Consider the following 26,241-nt stretch of genomic DNA (forward strand, 5'->3'; position numbering starts at 1 on the left):
GATCAGTGTACCATTAAGTGGCCGGTGTTCACTACAAGGTTGACAAATGCACCCTTTCAATACATAATTGTTATCTTTATGTTTGGTGTTATGCAGTGTTTTTTTCGACTTCTTATTAACTTCTGTTCATCACTTTCAGTGTAGAACTTAACAGTTTATCCTCTGTTTCTTCAGGTATAATGCGGAGGTAGTTTCAACTCCATACTCTTCTGTAAGACTTTTCACACTTACACTACAATCCAGTTTCTCCAACAGTTTGACTTGCTCTGCAATAAACATAAATGCTGCTTTTTTTTCTTATCATTATCATCATAGGGATATCTGCAGATTTTTGACATTTTCAACATTTTTACATCACAGAGCAGAGAATAAGCAAAAAATAAAAATAAAAAAAATTATACTGAGTAATGCACATAGGTCTTGGTCCCATGGGAGCATTGTGGGGAACCTGCCCTCAGTAATGTCCAGCCTGCACACATGGTGTGGTCCTTTCAGTGAAGCTAGAAGATAAAAAGAAATAGTTTATTGTTAGGTTTGTTATGTGAAACTAAGAAAAAATCTTTGAAAATGTGACTGACATCTGTATACAAAAGTAATATCATGTAAAAATCCTTAGTGTTCTACTCAGCCATTTCTTACCTTAATTTGCCTGAAACCTAAAATTCAGTCATAAAGAATGTATAAAAAATAATTTACTTTGGGAAAAATAACACCAAAATCTGCTGCTAAATGTAATTATTTGGTGCAAACTTTATTGACTTTTTATGATTAATAAGACCTACCCAAAACTATTTTAATTTTTTTATTTCTATATGAAAGTCTGTTTAATGAGAAAATAAAAGAAGGAAGATATTTCGGATAGTATTATTCAAAATAATGCAGTGTTAGAAAAAATCCTATGACTGTTAAATAAATTATAGTGGACAAATATAATTGGATATAATATATAAGCATTAAAATTATGTTTTGAGACTTTTAATGGTGTAAGAACCCTCTGTGGGCATGCTTGCATGGACAAATATGAGTGTATGCTGAAAGGATGTATCACAGCTGATAAGGACTGAAAGGGTCTTTTGTCCCTTTGGAAACTGAGTCAACTGTGTGTTTTTGACTGTGAATAATCATATGATATTAGGTGTGGAATTTTCACTTGTGGCATCACATCAGCACTCAAAGTTTTGAATATTGGAGCATTTTGAATTTCAAATTTTGGATTAGGAGTAATCAATTTGTATAAAATATTTAACCAACTTTGACCAATATATATGTATTAGTATATCTCTTTTAGTCCTCATGAATATTTTAGCACATTTTAGTATAGTCTAGAGCCTATTATACTTAGAGGGCTATATCCTACTTTTTGACTACCTTTTACTTTTAAACAAGTTCTCACATCATTAAAAGTCTCACAACATATTTTTAATGCTTATATATTATATCCAATTATATTTGCCCACTATAATTTATTTGACAGTCATAGGATTTTTTCTCACAGTGCATTATTTTGAATAATACTATCCTAAATATCTTCCTTATTTTCTCATTCAACAGACTTTCACACAGAAATTTAAAAAAGCTAGTTTTGAGTAAGTCTTATTAATCATAAAAAAGTCAATAAAGTTTGGACCAAATAATTACATTTAGCAGCAGATTTTGGTGTTATTTTTCCCAAAGTAAATTTTTTTTTAGACATTCTTTACGACTGAATTTTAGGTTTCAGGCAAATTAAGGTAGCAAATGGATCAGTAGAACACTAATGATTTTTACATAATATTACTTTTGTACACAGATGTCAATCACATTTTCAAAGATTTTTTTTCTCAGTTTCACATAACAAACCTAACAATAAACTATTTCTTTTTATCTTCTAGCTTCATTGAAAGGACCACACCAAATGAATCATGACTGATTTTCCCCTTCTTCTCCTTACACACATCTTCCATTCACTCTGCAATATAAACTATTCTTCCTTGTTTCTATTTTCCTCTCCTGCCTTTATGATTTTTTGAAAGACTTTAAGTAAACTCAGTGACATCTTTTCCTTCAGTGATATATTGGTTCCTAGTACTGTTGTGACTTTACTATCAGTTATATGTACCCAATAATTCAGAGTATCTCAAAAACTAGAACTTTAATTAGTGTTAACTAGATGACCTATACACATTTTTCCATGCACAGAAAATATTGTTACTTGCATACAGGAGTACATTCTAAACATGCTCAGTTGTGTCATGTTCTTACATGTTAACCATCAACAACAAAAAAGATGACTAAAATTCTACTAATCTGAAATTATTTTGCTTGTTTACAGTGTTGTGGTTTTGGACTGATAGACCAACATATGCATTAAAATTCCTTTGTTTTCTGAGATACAGCTGTTTGGGTTTTGAAGGCAACATTCTTTTTACTTCAAATGCTTGACATAGACTTTTTCTTTAACTGGATAGCCTAGAAATAGTATCTTTTATCTCTTTTTTCTTTCAAATACAACCATCGCCATGTTTCAAAGTAAAATATGAAGCTGCTTTTCCATCAGCATGGTTAAAAATTCATTTATCGATAAATAGTCTAGCTTAAGTTCTCTTCATTCTGTCACAATAAATCATCAATAATTTCAAAGAATGTTAAAATTAAAATATTTTTAAAATAATAATGGTTGTTATGGATACTGCTAAGTGCCCTTCATTGTGGAGTGGTGTGTTATTGTGAGATTATCAACCTTTAACCCTATTAAGACTCTATTTGGGAAAATATCATAATATTTTTATTTCAATATGAGTTGTACAATTCTGAATAACATGATGAGTTAGTGCCTAATGGAGTAATTTTGAATTGAACTTATTTTTTATTTATTTTTTTTTTTTAGATGGAGTCTTGCTCTGTCACTCAGGCTGGAGTGCAATGGCAAGATCGCAGCTTACTGCCAACTTCTGCTGCCTAGGTTCAAGTGATTTTCCTGCGTCAGCCTCCTGAGTAGTTGGGACTACAGGTATGTGCCACCACGCCCAGCTAACTTTTTTGTATTTTTAGTACAGATGGGGTTTCGCCATGTTGGCCAGGCTGTCCTAGAACTCCTGATCTCAGGTGATCTGCCTGCCTCAGCCTCCCAAAGTGCTGAGATTACAGGCATGAACCACCACTCCCAGCTTTGAATTGAACTTTTGGTGAAAGAGAATATCTGTATATAAATGACAAAGTTTTCTGATACCAATAAATAAATCCACTGGCTTGTCCTCTATTTAATTTAAAATCAGTAACGTAATGATTTTTACAAAGGACCTACACTAAATGAACACCTATTAAGTATGAAGCATGGTTTATCTTGCCTATGAGATCACGGGCAATAATCCACACATCGCCACCATATTGTTATGCATAGTGTGTATAAATAAGTATGGACAGCCATATAATGGAATGCTGCTTAACCAATAAATAATAATTGGTAAATTGGCTTCCTAATGTGGGAAATATACAATATATATCTATAATATAGACAGTAATTATAGATGATTATTTCTTTGTGGTTTTCTGTATTTTCATTATTTCTGTTTTAAGCATATCACGTGTTTATAATTACAGAAAATGATAAATGTAGTTGGAAAACATACCTAGTCACAGAAATGGTATAAATATAAGTAAGTATAGTATTTTAAAGAGCTACAGATCTATTAAAATGTACTGTTTCAGAGACTTTATGCTAAGTGGTAGGGATGCATTATCCCTACCCTCAAGAAGCCTGTTGATTTGTAGCCAAAGTGTTAGGGCAGTTCAAAGAAGGACAGATTATTTTGGTTGGTATCCCAGATGCCAGGTTCTTATGAAACCAGAAAGCCTGGAAGGTCATAATACACAGAAAAAACCTCAACTCCCTGTAAATGACATAAAAGAAGCATCTGAAAACTGTTAGAACTAAAGAAAAAGACTCAATTCAAGAGTTTAAAAATGATTAGACTAATCGAAAACCCAGTTTTCTGTTTCATAAATATCATACTTGAAGAAGGAAAGGAGGTTGGGAACTGGCACTATTTCAAACACTTGTTTTAAATAATGGAAATTTATAGTTTATAAATATTGAATTTCTCCTACACTTTAATATAGTGTATCCTTTTGGATATAGACCGTTCATTATAGAACATTGTTAGAACATGTTAGAACATTATAGAACATGTTCCCATGTTTCCAATTTTATTAGAAGTGAAGAGGACTTCCTGTGTTCTATGGCTGTGCCAGGTCAAGAAGGTGGTAGAAGTTGGAGCAGGGTTAGCTGTCACTGTTCTGTCTTTGTGGTGATGTAGACCAGATGAAGGTTCCTTCCTTCATGGCCACTGGAAGGCTGGGAATATGAATGAAGGACTGTCAACTGTATTCTTTTGGTGCAATAGTAGAATATTAATTTGGAATTTCTAAGTTTTAAAAACAAAATTAGTTTTCAAAGAATAAAAGGGAATATATAAGCTCATCCCCTATTATTCTAATTTACTATCCCGAGGGTAAGGATTTGTGTAAAATTGTAATTTTAAATCTTTCCTGAGGACTTAGAAACTTCTGTTTCCTGCCTAAAAATAGACTTCTGCATGTCTTCTATGGTGAAGGTTTTAAACATGGCAATGACAACATCAATTAAAGTGATTCAAGATTTTTAAATGGCTAACTTGAAAAGAATATTAGCCCATGCACCTGGGATGCTAGCTTACCCAAAGACAAGGCTATGACATCTATGATTTTTAAATTCAATGATTCAATAAAATGGATTTCATTTACTTGGTAATTTAAAAAATTTTAATTGTTTTGATTTGGATAGACTTTTACATATTTTGTTGCTTCTCCCAGTGATATTACCTGAATTTACCCTTTTCATGTAGATGCGTAACCCATTTAATTTCCAGATAAAAATGGATGGTATTTTAGATTTTCTGCCTAATATACATGTTGGTAAAATTTCTGTCAAAGTATATGAGGATCAATATAAGCTTTTAAGTGTTGCAGTGTGAGTAAGAAGTGACTCACTTGCTTTTGAACTAAACTCTTTGTAATTGGAATTTTTCCTCTATGTTTTTTAAGGTCTACAGTGAACCAGCCAATAATGGTGCTTCAATATGAACTTTATAGAGGTTATAGTCTTCAGAAGGGAGAGTAATATACGGTTGCAAGTAGAAAGAAAAAGACTTCCCAAATTACACACCTAAAGCCCTGTGTTTCCAGCAGAAAAAAAGCAAAGAAAAAAGTTACTGCAAAAAAAACTGCAACATATAATGGTAGTTGGTAAAAATTTATTAGTAGCACAGACCTGGTATGAGAAAACATTTATTAATAATTGGGTGTGCAGAGTGTGTGGTTACATAATAGATACCCAGATTAGAAGAATTTGCAGACCCAAATTCTTAGCATCCTTTAACTTCTTCTTGCCTTTATCTAACTTTCAAACATTTGGCTCAGGATCAACATAGAGAAGCAATCTGATTAGACATTTTGCTGTCAGTATGACAGCAAACAGATGTTCTCACCATTCTTTTTAGCACTGTACAATTGATATATATTGTCCATTTTAGATGATGTTTACTATGTGTATTTAAGTGTGTATGTATATTGTAAGATTATATAGATAGATGTATAGTTAGATGAATAAACAGATCAGTAGATAAATAGATTTAAAAATTAGGCTGTAAAGTTGAAAACATTGAGGAAGCACTCCAGAACATTAGTCTGGGCAAAGTTTTCTTGAGTTAGACCTCAAAAGTACAGGCAACTCAGGCAAAAATGGACAAATGGGATCACATCAAGCTAAAAATCTTCTGCACAGCAAAGGAAATGATCAATAAGCAAAGACACAACTTATAAAGTGGGAAAAAATATTTGCAAACTACCCATCTGACAAGAAATTAATAACTAGAATATATAAGGAACTCAAACAAATCAATAGAGAGAAACAAATAATATAACTAAAAAATGAGCAAAAGATCTGAATATACATTTCTCAAAAAGAAACACAAATGGTCTCCTTTTTCTTATTGAACATTTTTTCATGTTAAACACGTCTGAAAGTGGTCAACTGGTATATGAAAAAATGTTCAACATTATTAGTCATCAGAGAAATAAAAATCAAAACCACAGTGAAATATTATCTCATACTGGTTAAAATAGCTTTTATTAGAAGACAGAACATAATGAATGCTGGCAAGTCAGGGAACCCTCTGGTGATCTAGTGTTCAGTAGCACAAGAGGGCAACTATATTCAACAATAATGTATTGCATATTTTAAGATAACTAAACTAGTGGACTTGGAATGTTTTTAACACAAAGTAATGATAAACGCTTGAAGTGATGGTTGTAACAATTACCCTGGTTTGATCATTACACATTGTATGCTTATATCAAAATACTACCTGTACTCCATAAATATGTATAACTATTACATATCCATAACTATTAAATATTTTTAAGTTAAAAAAGATTTTTGATTTTTAATATTAAACAGAGTAACTATCGTTTCTCTGGGTTTGCAAGAGGGTCTTCCTGCAAAATCAAATGATATTCCTAATTTTTCAGGTTCTAAAAATTTATGTTTTAGGGATTTATTCCTCAGACCTAATATTCTGTCTTTTATCCTTGCAATTTCACACCTCACTGTAAATCAATTTGCTCTAAGATTTTTCTGCTGTTGCACATCCAGTTAATTCTCATGAAGTGCCCTACCCCTTACTCCTGTCTCCTGCAGTTAATGTTTCTAGACCTGGTTCAAATGTGTTTTTCAATTCAAAACCTTCCCTGAGCTATCTAAATGAAGCTGATAACTTACTTCTTTGATTGTGTTTATACAGAGTATTTAACCCTAATTGTTGTGTTCATCACATTAAGTTACATTTATTTTGTACCTTTCTTGCCATTAGACTGTGAGTTATTAAGGATATATCTTCTGCCTTATGTGTCTTGGTAACTGTAGCAACTGGCATTTGGTCTTACAAATTGTTCATTGAATGAATATGTGATAAAATGAGTTTGTGTTGGCAGTGAAGGAGAAGTCTTTAAACCCTGAATGTCTGAGGGAGAATTCAAGGGGAGAGAGGTGAAGGAGAAAGATATCACTGTGCGCACTGGAATTACCGATGATATTCACTTACTTAGAATGTCATTTAGAGCTGAACTTTGTGCCAGTGACAATCTGAGCTGAGCTTTGTGTACCTAAAGCCAGGCCCTTGATTTGAACTGCTGCTATTTGAAAAGCCCATGGGAGATTCTGACCCTTAGAGTTCCCTGAAAGTCTTTTCTTAGGAGCTTTTCTGCTTGTTACAACCACCTATTATGATCTATCTCTTGTGGTAATTTCACAGAAATCTTCACCAAATTTTTCAATTAATCCTTGAAGAATTTTTTTTTCATGGACAAATAGATGGTTTCAAAATACTGAGGAGCTAAAAGAAATAATGTTGCATGTAGGAGGAGGGAAATTGCATTTTAGACACACAGACCTGAATGGAGAGATAATTTACACAGTTCTTCAATTTAATACCTGTCAATAGTTACAACTGTGCTGTCATATTGCGAAGATCAAGGTAAACATTTCAGGATAGATTTTAAAATGGGTATTTGTAAACATATAAAAATAAATCTGACATAAATTTTTATTTTTTCTGTAGGAATACTTCATCTGGAATTAAAAACATACCTGAGAGAGAAAAGTAATTTTAAATCTATTTAATTATATTTTATAAATGGACTCTGGAGAACTAGGAAGCAGTTCAAGGTAAGTGTTAGGGTTGTCCTTCATTCTCAAAGAAGACACTGTCAAACTATGAACTACTTCACAGCATTTGTGTGAAATAAAGGCACTGAAAGTCTCATGATGCTCTGTCTCATTTATCTACCCCTATTTATTCATAGAATGCATTAGTTTAGCTCCTTAATTATTTCTTATCTACTTACTGCTTATATAATTCACATTGAAGAATTTTATCATTAAATTTAGGATTTTTTATTTGCAACTTTGACAAGTATATTACTCCCCAGAGTAGTAAATGTTTGCAAATTTAGTAACAGATTTATGAAAATAAATTGGCCTCCCCAGCAAAATAGAAGGTAAGAATTATTGCAAACTCTTTTGCCCAAGGCGCTGAGCTAGGTACATAGAATCCTGTGGAAATGAATTAGTTTGTAATAGCCAAAAATGGAGTGTTGAAGGAGATGCAGCAATAATGTTGATCTTAGTTATAAGGGTAAAATAAAATCACTGGAAAAACCTCTCCTAGTTTTTGACAAATGAATGAAATGGCTTCTTCCTCTTAATATAATTCAGTAGATCTGACGCAAATGATAGTCAGGTTGATTCTGAGAAACAAAAAATTAAATACTGAGAACTCTTAGAAAGACATAAGCTAAGTCAACATATAAATGGAGGAAAGAACAATTTAGATATGAAAAGAAATGGTTGCAAAAACAGCAGAAGCTTGGAGAAGAACTTTCAAGTTATAATTTATGCCTTTCCCAGACATTTTGGCTGGATCCTGATGATTTTCTCTTCTTTGTTCTGCCTACCAGGACCAGTTAGGAGGAAAGGAGAGTCCTCAAAATATCTAACTGCTTACTGTGGGGAAATGAACACGGAGAGTGATTTTGCCCAATTGCAAAGTTAGAAAACCTCAGACTTGAGGTGAATTCCTTCACCTTATACCAGATAAAAGAGAATTGTGGAACAGAAACTCAAAAAATAAATATAAGTAAAAGCTTAAAATAAATATAAGAATTAAATATTCTCAAAGATATAAGGAAGAATAATGGAAAAGGTGGCAAAATAATATATTTTGAAAAACATAGAAAGAATTCAATAGATAAATGAAAATAAAATAAATACAATTGGGTTACAAACTAATGACTTTAAAGATTAAGTAGAGGAAAATTTTAAAAATGTCGTCAGAAAGAGATACAGAAAAAGAGAGGAAAGAAACAAAATTTGGAGATAGGGCAGATGGATATGTAATTCTTAACCTTTACATGGAAGGTTTTCCAAGAAACTATATTTTTAAAAAGTGAAAGAGAGGAAATATTTGGAGAAATAGTGGCCTACCATTTGTAAGATTTAAAGAAGAAAAACATTGCAAAATTTCACAGTGCCAAACCTTATAGACATTTAAAAAGACAATACAAACATATTAAAGTAAATTTTAAAACATCAAAGACGAAGATATTATTAAAGTTTTCTAACAGAAAACAGTATTTATAAAAAACCAAAAAAACAAGAAATAAATCACTAATAAAATTATTGTTAATGTGATATAAAAGGACTTTAAATCTGAAATGTTATATGCAACTAACAATAATTTACATGCAAAGGAAATATACTTACATATTCTTAGACAAACAAGAACTCAGAAGTTTCATTGAGTAAATGACTCTTGAAAATACTTTCAGGAAGTACAACAGTAAATTGTCAAACCTAGAAAAATCTGTTAAATATATAGAAGGTACTGGTAAGGAAACAGCTCAGTAAATTTTTTTTTGTTGCAAAAACAAACCTAAAATTGATAAAAGATTCATAAAGCTCAGAGTTTAAAATGTAGAAAAATACAAACACGGTGGCAGGGCAGAAGAAAATGAGAGACGAGAGAGAGAGATGATACGGATATGGGTATGCATAAGAAATGCGTAGAAGAAAAAAGTAATGTAGATATTCATCATTGTTTTACTGATAAATAATAAATAAAACACAATATTAACTTTCATACAAGAAGAAGAAACCTTCTTGTATGAAGTTGAATGGAAAGTATGAAAGGCAAATTAAAGTAATACACAGAAAATATGCAATAGAAAAAAATCAATTAAATATAAAGAAAGAAATGATGGTTTCCAGATTCATCATTCTCAGCAACCTGACACAAGAACAGAAAACCAAACACCTCATGTTCTCACTCATCAGTGGATGTTAAACAATGAGAACACATGGATACAGGGAGGGGAACATCACACACTGGGGTCTGTTGGGGGGGGGGAGCTAGGGGAGGGATAGCAGGGGGTAGGGAGATTGGGGAGGGATAACATTAGAAGAAATATCTAATGTAGGTGACGGGGAGATGGAGGTAGCAAACCACCATGGCATGTGTATATCTATGTAACAATCCTGCAAGATCTGCACATGTACCCTAGAACTTAAAGTAAAAAAACAAAACAAACAACAAAAAAAAAACTAAGTGGAAAAAAAAAAGAAACAAGTCTTAGTAACAATTGCAATAAATGTAAATGTATTAAGCTTACTGACAAAAGACAGAGACCTTCAGAATGGATTAGAAGAAGCATCCAACAAAATATAAAATACAAAATAAAGCTTCAAACAAAAGATGATAAAAGTTGAGAATAAAGGTAAAACTTACAACTATAGATAATGTTGGATTAGTCTACTACGAGTGTCTCACTGAGGACAACTCTAAGGGCAAAATTTTAACATTATTTTTATGTATATGGAAGAGTTGATGAGATCAGGCCAAAATTAAAGGGAAGCAAGAAAAATAAACAAGTATAAGAGCAATTTTGATGATTATATGGCAAATTGGAACTATGCCTCTTCTTTGAGAACTGTCCTTTTTCTCTAAAGGTCTTTTGTCCATATACGGAAATCGAGAAGTCCCTGAGAATTTACTCCTTCCACACATCCTTTGACCAATGGCTCACAACGGTAAGAGTATAGCAAGTTAGCTCTTTGCCTTGGACAACTCAGGTGTAACTTACTCCAGCATTCTCCTGCAAGATCAGGCCAAAGCTATATTTGCAGGACTTTATCTGAGACTGCACCCTAGCTTGGCTTTCTTCTCTTCCCCCTTCTATTTTCCATGCTACCTTGCTGATTTATACAGGGAGTATTGCCTTTCTAAATTACCTTTTCATGAATCCTTGCCTCAGGATCTGCTTCTGGGAAAGCTAACCTGAGATACCATCTCTAATATTGTTCCTTCCTTATTCTTTCTAGTTTTTATTTAAAAAAATTATTACTCCAATGACATGTGTATTAAAAATTTTGTTATTCTCCATGTCTTTTAACTTCTCTTTAATGTTTTCCAGCTACTTGTGTTTACATGTTACCTTATAGACAATTTTTTCAGCTCTGGAGTCTAGTCATTAAATTTCCCATTAACTGTATCTAATTTGCTCTTTACCCATCCATTGCAGTTTTTTACTTCAGTTATACATTACTTATTTCCAGAAGTTCCATTAGGCTCTTTTGCAATATGATTTGCATTTGTATAGCTTTACTGTTTTTTAATGCTATATGTATGTATATATATATATATATATATATATATATATATAATGCTATATATATATATGTATATATAAACTTTTATTTAGACAAAATGAAAAATAATTTTATATTCTACATCTAAAGTCTTTCTGCCATCTATTGTTTCTGTTGGACTCTACCAAGTGATTTATTGCGGTTATTATTTTATAAATTTTGACTGTAAATTCATATTTCTTGGAACTTTATCTGTAGAAATCCTTTGAAGCCTGGATGGAATGTGAAGTCCCTCAAAGATAATTTGCCTAGGTTTATCTGAGATCCCTTGAGAAACTACTATTTGGGACCACTTTAAATAGATTTTTGGATTTAGGTTTGTTAGGCCACTAAGTCAATGTGGCTTCAGTGTACAAATCAGCATGAGGAGTGTTTTTTGGCTATGAATGCTTAAGTGAGGTATTCTTTCTGAATTTAGCACAAAAATCATAGTGAAGATTTTTTTCTTTGTCTTGTGCTGTAAGGTAGGTTTATTTCTGGTACACCCCATACACAGGGTATAGCCATTTAGTGTCCCAGCATTATGTAGGTATGCCCTACTAGATTTATCACTTTGGTGAACTATTGTCAGGACAGAGCTCTCCTCCCAGGGACCATGGTGGTCATCTATATCCTAATACTTTTTTAAAAATATGTATTTTATTGTGTTTTAGGTTTTGGGGTACATGTGAAGAACATGCAAGATTGTTGCATAGGTATATACATGGCAATGTGGTTTGCTGCCTTCCTCCCCATTGCCTATATCTGGCATTTCTCCCCATGTTATCCCTCCCCAACTCCCCACCCCCTGTTGTCCCTCCCCTAGTTCCCCTCACCCACAGACCCCAGTGTGTAATGCTCCCCTCCCTGTGTCCATGTGTTCTCATTGTTCAACACCCACCTATGAGTGAGAACATGCGGTGTTTGATTTTCTGTTCTTGTGTCAGTTTGCTAAGAATGATGGTTTCCAATTCATCCATGTCCCACAAAGGACATGAACTCATCATTTTTTATGGCTGCATAGTATTCCATGGTGTATATGTGCCACATTTTCTCTGTCCAGTCTATCATCAACAGGCATTTGGGTTGGTTCCAAGTCTTTGCTATTGTAAACAGTGCTGCAGTGAACATTCATGTGCATGTGTCCTTGTAGTAGAACGCTTTATAATCCTTTGGATATATACCCAGTAATGGGATTGCTGGGTCAAATGGAATTTCTTGTTCTAGGTCCTTAAAGAGTCACCACACTGTCTTCCACAATGGTTGAACTAATTTGCACTCCCACCAACAGTGTAAAAGTGTTCCTATTTCTCCACATCCTCTCCAGCATCTGTTGTCTCCAGATTTTTTAATGATCACCATTCTAACTGGCATGAGATGGTATCTCAATGTAGTTTTGATTTGCATTTGTCTAATGACCAGTGATGATGAGCATTTTTTCATAGGTTTGTTGGCCTCATATATGTCTTCTTTTGAAAAGTGTCTGTTTATATCTTTTGCCCACTTTTGAATGGGCTTGTTTTTGTCTTGTAAATCTGTTTTAACTCTTTGTAGAGTCTGGATATTAGCCTTCTATTATTAATACCCACGGCTTGCTCTGGGTATTAAAAAATATTTTACTCCTCAAATTGTATTGAAAAAGTAACTGCTAATTCACTTTTAAATAGTCACAAGCATATACAATTGGAAATAAGATCAGCAAGAAATAACCAGTAGACAATAGGGTTGATATAAAGTGCAGCACAACCTAGTTTTCTAATTTTTATTCATTCACTCATTCATTCATTCATTCACTTTTTAATTTATTCTCCTATTCATTTCATAATGTATTAAATATTAACTAGTTTTTATGTATCAGAAACTATATGGGGCTTATGAGATATTATTGTGGTTAAGCACAAAGTTCCCAAGAGCTTTATAAAATATTAAAAGTAACTAACTCAAGATCCCCCTACTACAAACTTTGGAGATTATAATTTTTTGAGGGGTTAATACTTATGTATAGAAAAAATTGAGACCTAGAGAGTTTAAATGATTTGTCCTAGATTGTGCAGATAATTAATGGTTGTCTCAGCACTAGAAGGCAGATCTTCTTAATTCTACTGAAAGTAGATAATAAATATGATGACTCATATATATGATATAAATATAATTTATTATAAACATGACAGTTAATATTTACTATGACAATTCACATGAGGTATAAAACATTACATGTTAGTGTTACATTGTTTTTGGCATGATATTGTTGCATTATATTGTAAATATTCTCTCTTTTAGTAGCTGCATACAAATGAATTATAACTATATTAATAATATTTTTCTGTAAAAAAATTAAAGATGACCTTTTTGAGTCCTTTCTCTTGGAATCTGTCATTACATTTGGCTAAAAAGTAGCTACAGATTATTTGTACTATAACTTTCAATTGTACCAATTGGCAACAATTTTTCTGTTTAAACTCTAATCAATGAAACTAATACTTCTGTGTCTCAGTCAATCACAGTGGCTTATAAATGACCTCTGACTGATAAGCTTAATTGAAAACTGGTTGGCCAAGTCTGTGACCAAACAAGTCATATAACACAAGATAGTTTCAAAAAAAAAATACAGCAATGAATTCAATCTGTGGCAGTAGATCAGGAAAATTGCTGCATATCCAGTGCTGAACAGAAGAAAAAATAAAGTACCAAAATAGGGTATTTTCTGCTGATGACATCCTTAAGAACCAACCTGGATCAAATCTACTTAAATTTTAAAATCAGATGAAATCAAGTGCATTCCATCTCTATGTAGCTAAACTTAAGCCCCTCACTTTTAGTAGCAGCAGGCTGTGTCTTCATTACTTATTCATCCCAGGATGCACTTATAAATATGAAATCTCATCATTTGAGTTTGTTATACCATTAGCTTTAAAATTTTATAAACTACTGAACACGTGACAAATTGAATAAGTTGAGATTTATTGTTGTAAGAAAAGTGTATCACAAGGAAATATCATTGGTAAACAGAAAAACTAAAGATTGTAAAATTTACTGAGTGCATTGGATAAAAAATATATTTTTCAAGCTTTCAAAATATTAAAGTAGTCTTAATGACTGAAATGTGTTTTTAAAAATCCTAAACTAGGAAATTTGTTTCATTTTTGTTTCTACAAAAATAGTCATCTCACTTTTATTTTCATGTTTCCGTTTGTGGTATATACTCCATGTGCTTCCAAAATTTATGATGAGCATGTTTTCTGATCGAGTATACATGTATATTAGAAGATTTTTTTTTCTTTTTTCATAAGAAACATTATTTTAAACTTCCCTAAAAATTAATACATCAGAGATTTGACAACGAAGCTTTTTATTGAAAAAAAAAACTTATGAAGAAATTATTATTCTAGATTTACTTTCAACCATTAAGGAAACTTGATGTGGTAGTAAAATAAATCTTGGAAGAAAATATAAGAAATAAAAAACAACAATGCTCAAAGTTAACCAAAAGGACTTTTACAGGTTTAATTCATTGAACAATTAGTAATATTAAGCACCAATTTGTTGCCAAGAACGATAAAAATCTCTGCAGAAAAGAATAAGGAAAGATTCTTATCTTCTAACTACTTATAGTCAAACGGGGAAAGCAGACATGCTAACAGGCATTTACAATATAGTCTACTAAATTTCACCAAAGGTCTATCATAAGATATCATAAGATATAAGAGGGGTTTCTAGTTTAGCTTTGCAGGATCAATGAAGGCTCCTCAGAGAGATTATTACTAAGACTTGGAGGATGAATAAAAGTTAGATTACAAAAAGTTTGAGAACAGGAAGAGTGTTCCCAAAAGAGAAAAGTACTTCTGTGAAAGCTAGGAATCATAATTATGAGACTATAGTGCATCAGCCCACTGTTTAGAAAAGATGATGAGAGGCAAACAAATACAGGCAGGAGGCAGGATTACTCCATTTCTATTTTGAATCTGTCCTTGCCACTATGAAGAAGTTATCATCAAAATAGAACAGCTAGAAAAACACTATTAACAATGAATTGAAGTCCCAGAAAAAGTAAAAAGATGAGCTTATAGGAAGCCACCCAGACATTCTAAATGAATTCAAGTTTGCAGTCACAGACAAATTACCTTCCAAGGTGTTGAAAGGATTTGCAGATGTAATCACAGAATGATTGGCAGTAATCCACAGAAATCACAGAGAAAGGGAGTGCCGCTAGAAGATGTGATCTAAGCAAATATCACCCCAATTCTCTCAAAGGGTTAAAAGGTAGATTCTGAAAACTATTACATCAGCAATGTTGATCTTTAATAGCATTTTAGAATGGATTACTTTAACAAGGAATTGAAATCACTTAGAAAATAATGAGACAACCCTAAGATCCAGGCTGAGTGCACTAAAAGCATTCCTGCCAAATTAGCCTGATTTAATTTTCTGTAGGTTGAGCAGCCTGGAGAGATTTTAGAGGGTGGAAGGTTGCAATATTTGTGTTTAGGTAGGGATTTTGATGAAATCACTCATATGTCCTTGTGAACAGGATAGAAATATGACTGAATAATAGTGGGTGTAAGCAGATGTGTAAAGCTGGTTGAACAACTGTATGTAATTATTAACTTTGCATTAGCTTGCAGAAAGGCTTTTCATAGTATGTCTCATGGCCTTGTCTTTGGCTTTGTCTTGGTCACATAAAAAACCCAATCTGGGTGAAGATACATCAGTCTTCAAAGGGTAATAACCTAATGTACTGACTTACAGAAATATAATTTGAAGTGTTTTAGTAGATAGAACAATGCATACAAACCAGAACATTGAGATTTAGGAGCCAAGTTAATGTATTGTTTTGGTTTTTGCAATCAGTTACATAAGAATGCACTTGTGGGTTCATCTCAAAAGCAGTATAAAATGAAATTTAAAAAAAAAAACCATGTACTTCAATAACAATAAACTCAACAATTATACCTGCTTAAAAAAAAAAGTGAATTCAAGGTGAAACTATGTTAATAGATAAACATTTCCAAAATAAGAGAAATAGCCATAAGACCGATTTCTAATATTTGACTGAACCAGGACATTTTTCAGATCCATCCTATTACATACAGGTATAAATGCATGGAGAACAGAAGATACGGTTATTTCCTCAACGTCCATTCCACCTGCTCTGTTGATACCAGCAATAAGGTTAGAGTGAACTTGACCTCACCTCAGCTTCAACAGCAAGCTATGCTCAGCTAAGGCCAATCAGGAAGATTCCATCTTCCTTTGCACTGTAATTGGTTTAATTAATCCAGGCCTAAGCTTATCAGTGTGTGGCATTCCCCTGGTTTTACGGATTGGTTCAGGCGTGGCCAATTGATGTAAATCGCAGTGTTTTCTTTTTTTCAGCAGTTAATGGGAAGCAACCTGCCCTTCTTGCTGAATGAGACATCATGCAGCCTAATTACTGCTGGCAGGCATCCAACAACTAGGAAGGAAGTCAGTCTGGGGGGAAAGTTAACATGGATTAAAGTGGAGAAGAGCAAACCACAGGAAAATGGACCCAGAACTCTGATGGAACTATGCCTAAATTACCCTGGAGTTTTTAGTTATTCTTTAAGCCAAATTGAGTTTGATTTTTTTTGGTCTCCATTAATTGAAAGCATTCTAAGATTCAAGAACAAAATTCTAATAAGATTATTGTCAAAACAGAGGGAAGCCATGCCATAAAAAAGGAAGTTTAGAGGAACTTGGGAAGAGAAAATCTTAAAGGTTATATAAATTGTTTAGTTCAGTCCCGTGGAAGAGGGAGTGGATTGTTGTTATTGTTTGAGAATTCAAAACTAGGGCTGTTGCTACAAAGTTCTGGGAAGACAAATTTTGATTCAACATAAGTCACTGAGAAATACTCTTTTGAGAACATTTCTAATTTTTAGAGGCATTCCATTGTAGAAGGAGCTGTTAGCCAATTACTGGAAGTGCTAAAACAAAGAATAATGAACCATCTGTAAGTTCTCTTCAGGCCCAGGATTTCATGGTATTTTGCTATCCTTCATTATTTAAATGTAGGTAAGGTAGTTACTTGTTTAAAAGAGCTTGATTTCTATCTTGGCTTCTGCGTCTAACCTGGGGTGTTTTGCTCATCTGAAGAGTGAATGGGTTGGAATACATGGTTTCTAATACTGTTTCAATAGCTCTAAATTGTTTTGTCACCCAAAAGAAATTGCTGGTAGTATGGAAGCAAAGCTGTTGGCCTGCTATTTCTCAAGATAATAGTAAAAATCTAAAAATGAAAAATTAGAATAGCAGCTTCAAATTAATCACATTCCTTCTCAAAGTTGGAATAAGGTTTTCCATTGGGGAATGCTACTCAGGTATAATTCCTGAAGGTACTATGTGCGAATTTCGGAAATGGAAACTTCCATTGAGTGAACTACCAAAAATTCAATCACTTAACAAGAATTTATTGAGCTATGTTCCCAGGCTTGTGCTAGAAACTATGACAGAGAAAATCTTACCTGTCTGGCTTTGTCTAAAATGGAAAGTGTATCATAAGTTTTCAGTACAGAACATTATCTGTTATACAAAGGCCACATAACACCTTCCTTAGCCTTTGCTTTTTGTAGTAAATTCAGGATATTACCAAAGTTCTCTGTATAGAAAAGAAGAGAAAGTGAGAAGAAATAAAAGGATCATTTTAAGTGCTTATCAGATTGAGAGTTCCAGAAAGATCTGTTAAAAAGAGGTTATAAACTCATTTTATACTATACATGCATGTAATATTTAAATAAATACAACAAATATTTTATATTAATTGTATATTTATTTTTTAGAAAATATAAATCCCTCAAAAGAGGGTTCATAAACCTGAGTGTCTATCTGATAAATTCCCATTATGTGTTCATTACTGTGCAGGTGCTGTGGAGTCTGTATAAAATACAGTCCTACCTCCTAGGAGGTAATACTGAAAAAAACAAGATAAAATAAATGAGCTTTTGAATACTTTTGTGGATAGGTGTTGATCTATGTGGTACATGCCATGAGTGCTACAGGAGCATAGAGGAGAGAATAAAAAAATGCAGACTGGGAAGTTAATAGGGGGAGAGTAGGTCTTAGCCTTGAAGGATAGGCTGAAACTTAAATGGCAGCAGAGATGAACTGCTGCTTAGGTGAGGAAAAAATAGTTGAAAATGTCCAGAAGCAAAGATTTTTATATAGCCATGAGGATACTGACCTTATTAGACAAACGAGTTAGGGCTTTGTGGGAAATATGGATAGGCATCCTGACATGTCTTAAAAATCAAGCAAAGAAATTTACATTGTACAAAGTTTTAAGTAGGGAGATGTAGATTATTTTTGAGCAGAGACTAACATAAGCAATGTTTAGGGAAATGTATACTGGCAGTAACTATAGCATAAATTGGAGGATAAAGAGGCTTGCTAAGAAGTGATTAAAGTAATCCCTGTGTGAGTGATGATGTCAAGACATGGGTAGTTCTATGTAACAAACCAGCATATGTACCCCTGAACCTAAAATAAAAGTTGAAATTATTTTAAAAAGAGCAATTGCAACAAAAAGAAAAATTGACAAATGGGACTTAATTAAACCAAAGTGTTTCTACACAGCAACAGAAAATCTCATCAACAGAGTGAACAGACAACCTACAGAATGGGAGAAAATATTCAAAAACTATGAGTCCAACAAAGGTCTAATAACGAGAATCTATAAGGAACTTAAACAAAGCAACAAGCAAAAACTAATATCCCCTTTAAAAGGAGGGCAAAGAACATGAACAGACAGTTCCCAAAAGAAGACATAAAAGCAGCCAATAAACATTTAAAAATGCTCAGTATCACTAATCATCAGAGAAATGCAAATCAAAACCATGATGGTATACCATCTCACACCAGTCAGAATCACCATTATTGAAAGGCCAAAACATGACAGATGTCGGTAAAGCTACAAAGAAAAGGAAATGCACTTACACTGTTTGTGGAAAAATAAATTAGTTCAGGCACTATGGAAAGAAGTTTGAAGATTTCTCAAGAATTTAAAATAGAACTATCATTTTACCCAGCAATCCCATTACTAGACATATACCCAAAGGAAAATAAATCATTCTACCATTAAAACACATATATTTGTATGTTCATTGCAGCATTATTCACAATAGCAAAGACATGCCAACAACCAAGGTGCCTATCAATGGTGGATTGGATAAAGAAAATGTGGTACGTATACACCATGGAATACTAGACAGTCAAAAAAAAAAGAATGAAACCATGTTCTTTGCAGCAATGCAGATGCAGTTGGAGGGCATTATCCTAACCAGATTAATGCAGGAACAGACCATCAAATACAACATGTTCTCACTTATAAGTGGAAGCTAAACATGGAGTACCTATAGATATAAGGATGCGGAAAACAGACACCGGGGACTATTCCACTAACAGCACTAGATAGGTCAGCAATACAGAAAGTCAGCAAAGAAATCATGAACTTATACTATACTATACAACAAAGGGACTTAACAGGTATTTACAGAACATTCTACCCAACAACTGCAGAATATACATTCTTTTTATCAGCACATGGAACATTCTCCAAAATAGACCATATGATAGGCCACAAGATGAGTCTCCATAAATTTAAGAGAACCAAAATTATATTAAATACTCTCCCAGACAACAGTGAAAATCAACTTTAAAAGGAACCCACAAAACTATGCGAATACATGGAAATTAAATAACCTGCTCCAGAGTGGAGTCAAGAATGAAATCCAGATAGAAATTGGAAAATTCTTTGAACTGAATAGTAGTAGTGATACAACCTATCAAAACCTCTTGGATACAGCAAAAGTGGTGCTACAAGAAAAGTTCATAACACAGCATTGAATTTTTTCAAAAAGTATTTGACAAAATCCAGCACCTTTTTATGATTCACATCCTCAGCAAAATTGGCACAGAAGGGATATACTTTAAGGTAATAAAACCAAGTTATTAAAAACCGACAGCCAACATGATACTGGATGGGAAAAGTTGAAAGCATTCCTCCTGAGAACTGGAACACTGGAAAGGATGCTCACTTTCACCACTTCTATTCAACATAGTACTGGAAATCCTAGGTAGAGCAATCAGACAAGAGAAAGGAATAAAGGGCATCCAAACCAGTAACAAGGAAGCCAAACTGTCACTGTTTGCCAATGATATGACTGTATACCTAGAAAACCCTAAAGGCTCATCCATAAAGCTTATAACTAATAAATGAATTCAGTAAAGTTTCAGGATACAAAATTCATGTACACAAATCAGTAGCAATGCTATATACCAATAGTGACTAAGCTGAGAATCAAATCAAGAACTCAACCCCTTTACAATAGCTGTAAAAAATACAAATACAATACTTAGAAATATACCCTACCAAGGAGGTGATAGACCTCTACAAGAAATACTATAAAACACTGTTGAAATAAATCATAGATAACACAAACAAATGAAAACACATAGTGGATGGGTAGAATCAATATTGTGAAAATGACCATATTGCCAAAAGCAATCTACAAATTCAATGCAATTCCCATCAAAGTACCACAATCATTCTTCACAGAACTAGAAAAAAGTATCCTAAAATTCATGTAGAACTAAAAAGGAGCCTACATAGACAAAGCAAGACTAAGCAAAAAGAACAAATCTGGATGCATCACATTACCTGATTTCAAACTATACTATAAGGCTATAGTCACCAAAACAGCATGGTATTCGTATAAAAATAGACACATAGACCAATGGAACAGAATAGAGAACACAGAAATAAACCCAAATAGTTAACAGCCAACTGATCTTTGAGAAAGCAAACAAAAACATAAAGTGAAGAAAGGACATCCTATTCAACAAATGGTACTGGGATAATTGGTAAATCACATGAAAAGGATAAAACTGGATCCTCATGTTCCACCTTATACAAATCAACTCAAGATGGATGAAAGAGTTAAATCCAAGATCTGAAAGCCTAAAAATTCTAGAAGATAACATCAGTAAAACCCTTCTAGACATTGGTTTAGGCAAAGACATCATTACCAAGTACCCAAAGCAAATATAAATAGATGGCACTTAATTAAACTAAAAGGCTGCTGCACAACAAAAGAAATAATCAGGAGAGTAAACAGACAACCAACTCAAGAGTGGGAGAAAATCTTAGCAAACTATTAATCTGACAAATGACTAATCTCCAGAATCTACAAGGAAGTCAAATCATCAAGAAATAAAAATCCCATCAAAAAGTGGGCTAAGGACATGAATAGACAATTCTCAAAACTCAAAAGAATGTATACAAATGACCAACAAGCATATGAAAAATGCTCAACATCACGAATTATCAGGGAAATGCAAATCAAAACCACCATGTGATACCACCTCACTCCTGCAAAATTGTCAATAATCAAAAAATAAAAAATTAATGATGTTGGTATGTATGTAAACTATTACACTGCTGGTGGGAACATAAACTAGTACAACCACTGTGGAAAAGAGTATGGTGATTCTTAAAGAACTAATAGTAGGTCTACCATTTGATCTAGCAATCATACTCCTGGGTATCTACCCAGAATAAAATAAGTCATATGAATAACACAATTGCATACACAGTTTTATAACAGCACAATTTGCAAGTGCAAAAATATGGAACAAGCCCAAATGTCCATTCATCAGTGAGTGGATAAAGAAAATGTGGTATATATCTATATACGTATATATAGATATATATAGGTGAGTGTGTGTGTATATATATATATATATATATATATATACACACACACTCACACATACATATCTCATATATATATATATATGCACACCATGGAATACTACTTAGCCGTAAAAAGGAACAAAACAATGGCATTCACAGAAACCTGAATGGAACTGAAGACCATTATTCTAAGTGAAGTAATTTCACTTATGAGTGAGAATATATGATGTTTGGTTTTTGGAATAAAATACAAAACATCATATGTTCTCATAAATGGGAGCTAAGCTATGAGGATGCAAAGATATAAGAATGATACAATGGACTTTGGAGGCTTGGGGGAAAAAGCGGGAAAGGTGTGGGGGATAAAAGACTGTACACTGGGTATGGTGTACACTAAATCACCACTAAAGAACTTATTCATGTAACCAAACACCACCTGGCCACAAAAAACTATTGAAATAATAAATAAAAACCAAAAGTAAAATAAACAGAGAAGAAGAATTAGAGAGGAAATTGAAGTAAATTATTTGATATTGTTTATATCAAGCTATCTAGAAGGTAAGCAGATAAAGTTAAGTTGCTCTTTTTAAATGATTTTTCATCTTTTTATCTTGGTGACATGCAAACAGTTCCAGCTTTCCTCTCTGGCTGATGTTGTCGCAAAAAACACTGGACACCAGAGTATTGTTTGCTCTCTCTATATGTTCTATGTTATGAATGTGTTTTTGGACTGTGTATAAGATTAATAATTTAAAAGCTCAGTATGCTGAGAAATGCTGAATTCATTATGAGAATCCAATAAGAAAGTGATGATGCTACATCTATTACTTATTTCCACAATCAGTCATGTTGATAGTTATGCAATTACTTTGAGGAAAAGGAAAGTAAAACTATAGGGATATGTACTGATAGAAAAACAGTACTGAAGCTAGAAAAAAAACTCAAAAACATTGGATATAGGTTCATTTTGTTTTTGGTTTTCTTTTGTTTACATTTTCATAATATATTACTTGATTTCTAAATAGTAAAGTTAAATATATTGTGAAATACAAAAAAAGGTTTTTGGAAATGGGCTAGGGGTACTATTCCTTTTGAAGGGAGGAGAGACAGAGTACAAGTGCATGAATGCATGTAGGTTGGAAGTTTGAGGCTGGAAGGATGAGGATGGTCTCTTTATGATTCCTATTTGCTCAGACAATACAAGGCAAAATTATCACTTATACAAGATTGAATATGTGATGTTTCAGGTTTGTGGAGAAAGGAGAGAAAGTAAAATTTAGTTTTCTTGTAGGCTGGGAAAGAATTGATTAGTAAAATGTAGAATTACTAGGTGGTGCTGAAGTTTGCTTTCATACATTTAAAATTATTACGACTTCATTTTTACTTCAGATTCAGCTGCACAGAATTATGAGTATAGGTGAAGAGGTAGATTCAACCTGGATTAGAATCATGTCAAGAAAGAAGGATTGAGAAAGAAAAGGGCAAGGAAAGAGAGTGTGCAAGGACATGATTGTAATCAGGCATGGAATACAAGTGAATGAGGAGGAAGCAAAGCATGGTGTGAGAGAACAGTCGTAGGAGTGGAGGTGCTAGAGTCTATAAATGGAAAGATGAGAGGTGTTATTTGAGATATTTGAGAGTGATATTTGGGCTATGGAATAGTTATTGGCAATGACAAGATCCAGAGGACACCCAGGAAAGTGCATGATGGAGGGAATGGCGTCAAGGAACCACTAAGCCTAAGTGTTGAATTTTCTCCCCATCTATTGAAGGCAGCAAGGTTGATCACAGGACTAGTAACAGAGGGAAAAACAGTGATCTCAGAGTGATATGGCTTGGCTGTGTTCCTACCCAAATATCATCTTGAATTTCCACATGTTGTGGAAGGGACCTGGTGAGAGGTAAATGAATCATGGGAGAAGGTATTTCCCGTGGTGTTCTTGTGATAGTGAATAAGTCTCATGAGATTGGATGGTTTTTAAAAGGGGAATTTACCTGTGCAAGCTCTCTTCTCTTGTCTGCCACCATGTGAGATGTGCCTTTCACCTTCCACCATGATTGTGAAAACTCCCCCAGCCATGTGGAACTCCAGCAAACTTCTTTTTTTCTGTGTATAAATTGCCCAGTTGGGTATGTCTTTATCAGCAGCATGAAAACAGACTAAAGTGATAAATTGGTACCAGTAAAGTGAGGCACTGCTGAAAAGATATCCATGGAAACAACTTTGGAACTTGGTAACAGACAGAGTTTGGAACAGTTGGAGGGCTCAGAAGAAGACAGGAAAATGTAGGAAAGCGTGGAACTCCTTAGAGACTTGTTGAATGGCTTTGACCAAAATGCTGATAATGACATGGACAACGAAATCCAGGCTGAGGTGGTCTCAGATGGAAATGGGGGACTTGTTGGGAATTGAAGCAAAGGTGACTTTTATTACATTTCAGCAAAGAGACTGGCGGAATTTTTCCCCTGCCCTAGAGATTTGTGGAACTTTGCACTTGAGTGAGATGATTTAGGATATCTGGCAGAAGGAATTTCTAAACAGCAAAGCATTCAAGAGGTAACTTGGGAGCTGTTAAAGGCATTCAGTTTTTTGCTTGGGAAACCGAGCATAAAAGTTTGGAAAATTTGCAGCCTGACAATTCAATAGAAAAGAAAATCACATTTTCTGAGGAGAAATCTAAGCTGGCTGCAGAAATTTTCATAAGTAAAGAGGAGCTGAATGTTAATCCCCAAAACAGTGAGGAAAATGTCTCCAGGGCATGTCAGAGGTCTTCAAGATAGCCCCTCCCATCACAGGCCTGGGGTCCTAGGAGGCAAAAGTGGTTTCATTGGCTGGGCCCAGGGTCCCTGTGCTTTGTGCAGCCTAAGGACTTTGTGCCCTGTGAGACAGCTACTCCAGCCATAGCTAAAAGGGGCCAATGTAGGGTTCAGGGTGTGGCTTAAGATGGTCTAAGCTTCAAGCCTTGGCAGCTTCCATATGGTGTTGAGCCTGCCAGTGCACAGAAGTAAAAAATTGGGGTTTGGGAACGTCTGCCTAGATTTCAGAGGTTGTATGGAAATGCCTGGATGTCCAGGCAGAAGTTTGCTATAGGGGCAGGATTCTCAGAGAACCTCTGCTAGAACAGTGTGAAAGGGATATGTGGGGTTGGATCCCCTACACAGAGTCCCTAGTGGGGTACTGCCTAGTAGAGCTGTGAGAAGAGGGCCATCGTCCTCCAGAACCCAGAATTGTAGATCCACTGACAGTTTGGATTGTGTGCCCAGAAAAGCTGCAAACACTCAATGCCAGCCTGTGAAAGCAGCCAGGAAGGAGGCTGTACCCTGAAAAACCACAGGGGTGGAGCTGCCCAAGACTATGGGAACCCACCTCTTGCATCTGTGTGACCTGGATGTGAGACATGCAATCAAAGGAATCATTTTGGAACTATAAGATTTGACTGTCCTGCTGGATTTTGGATATTCATGGGGCCTGTAGCCCCTTGGTTTTGGCCAGTTCCAATTTCTTCCATTTGAAATGGCTATATTTACTCAATGCCTGCACTCCTATTATATCTAGGAAGTAACTAAATTGCTTTTGATTTTACAGGCTCATAGGTGGATGGGACTTGCCTTATCTCAGATGATACTTTGGACTATAGGCTTTTGAGTTAATGCTGAAATGAGTTCAGATTTTACGGACTTTTGGAAAGGCATGACTGGTTTTGAAATGTGAGGATATGAGAATTGGGAGGGACCAGGGGTAGAATAATATGGTTTGGCTGTGTCCCTACCCAGATCTCATCTTGAATTCCCACATGTTGTGGGAGGGACCTGGTGAAAGGTAACTGAATAATAAAGGCAGGTCTTTCTTGTGCCGTTCTCATGATAGTGAGCAGGTATTATAAGATCTGATGGTTTTTGAAAAGGAGAGTTTCCATGCACAAGCTCTCTTTTCTTGTCTTTCACCATATGAAATGTGCCTTTCACCTTCCACCATGATTGTGAGGCCTCCTGAGCCACATGGAACTGTAAGTCCAGTAAGCCTCTTTCTTTTGTAAATTTCCCTGTCTTGGGTATTTCTTTATCAGCAGCATGAAAACAAACTAATAGGCAGAGCTAAGATCATCACTGCATGACAAGCCAGCAAGTGATGGGAAGCAATATGACATAGTCTTTAAAAGGATGAACTCTGGAGTCATACTTCCAGGATATAAATCCCCACTCTAACACCTCCTAGCTGTTTGACTGTGAACATTTCACCCAACATCTCAGTACCTCGAGTGCATCGCTAGAATAA

General features: G+C 34.3%; 1 long non-coding RNA gene across 1 annotated transcript in view; it reads right to left on the minus strand.

Moving 5' to 3' along the window:
- Positions 1–334: 334 nt before the first annotated feature.
- The window catches only part of LOC108296248, a 123,907-nt gene continuing 98,000 nt past the window's right edge, over positions 335–26,241 (minus strand). Inside the window, exons 3-4 of the long non-coding RNA XR_005198354.1 lie at positions 4,087–4,333; positions 335–500 (exon numbers count right to left, since the gene is read on the minus strand). This is a non-coding gene — a long non-coding RNA (uncharacterized LOC108296248). The remainder of the gene's footprint in view (positions 501–4,086; positions 4,334–26,241) is intronic.

The sequence above is a fragment of the Cebus imitator genome, unplaced genomic scaffold, assembly GCF_001604975.1.
Source record: "Cebus imitator isolate Cc_AM_T3 unplaced genomic scaffold, Cebus_imitator-1.0 Scaffold697, whole genome shotgun sequence".
In the NCBI taxonomy this organism is placed as follows: domain Eukaryota; kingdom Metazoa; phylum Chordata; class Mammalia; order Primates; family Cebidae; genus Cebus; species Cebus imitator.